Raw genomic sequence first — 1356 nt, 5'->3', positions numbered from 1 at the left:
GGCCTCTGGTAGAGGACCCGAGCTCAGAGGATGAAAGAGACCACCCGCGGAGGGTGAGAAGGGAAGAAAAAAAATATATATATAATGTACAAAAACTTAAAATCATATCTCTCATCTCCTGAATGAGTTGAACTTATCAATCTAAGATTCCCTTAAGTAGGACAAAGAAGGCAGGAATGAAAAGACTGAAAAAATACTTTATAAATAAAACAGCATAAATGATTCAGCACTTACATGATTAAAAACTTAACAAAGCCAGACTCAACCAGTTGGGAAACCTGCTGAATCCATGATATATTTTTAGACGGTAGAAATCCCTCCTCCCAGATGAGTCTGCAGTGTTAGGTTTTAGGTTTTCGCTGGGTTTGTGTGGCTCCTCCAGATATCACCAGCTAAGCAGGATGACTTAAATCAACCCGTCCCACCGGAGAGAACCCACTTCAGCTGCTCACACTATTTGATCTGTCTGTGTGTCAGCTCATGTGTGCTTAAAGCCCTGCTGGAGATGATCGGTAGACACGTCAGCATTGAAACACTATGAATTTCCGATAATCTATTTATTTTTCAGAAATAAATCAGAATGTTTGRAAGCTTCATCCTTTCAGGTGTTTCAAAGACTCACACAGCAGTGATGCATCTCACTGGACAAACTAAGCTTCAGCTTTTGACTAAAGTTGGAAAATCAACACATCCAGTCTGGTGACAGCAGATTGAACATGCACACACTGTCCCAGATTAGTGCTGCAGCCCAGCTCTGCAGGCGCAGATGACTCTGATGCTCTGTGCTGCGATTTCAGCCTGTTGGAGGATTCTTCCTGCCTGTGGCTTCATTTCATGGATCAGATGCTTCTTTTGTAGCARGAGTTGGAACAAACCACTGTCCAATCAGCTTCTTAGATTTATGCTCATCAGTTTGAAGCCATCTCTAGATATTAAACTTATTGCCACCAGCTGCTAAAGACAAAGCGGTGTGTAAGGTGGTGTAATTTACTGTGTTTAGCTGTTTGTGTTCTCACTATCATGGAAGTGGGATGTTATTTATGGAAAAAGTCGGAGCCACCCATGTGATTAATTGCAGCTCCTTTTAGTGTGAGACAAYCTACTTTTGGACAACATACATCAGATCATCTGGCATTTTACTGTCCCGGGAGCAGATTCGGTTTCGCAAAGGCAGCACAAACTCACAGGAGCGTGAATATGGGGTGCCGTTTGTAAAGTCACAGTCAAAAATTACCACCAATATTTTTGTTTTATTTAGCCTTTTATAAGAAAAAAAGAACAGATTTATTTTTCAAAGTCAGTTTTCACCATATGATTCATACATTTATAAATATAGTTTATAAACTAAATATTTAG

Source organism: Austrofundulus limnaeus, unplaced genomic scaffold (assembly GCF_001266775.1).
Source record: "Austrofundulus limnaeus strain Quisiro unplaced genomic scaffold, Austrofundulus_limnaeus-1.0 Scaffold473, whole genome shotgun sequence".
In the NCBI taxonomy this organism is placed as follows: Eukaryota; Metazoa; Chordata; class Actinopteri; order Cyprinodontiformes; family Rivulidae; genus Austrofundulus; species Austrofundulus limnaeus.
The sequence above is the reverse complement of the archived record's forward strand: the minus strand, read 5'-3'. Positions refer to the sequence as shown.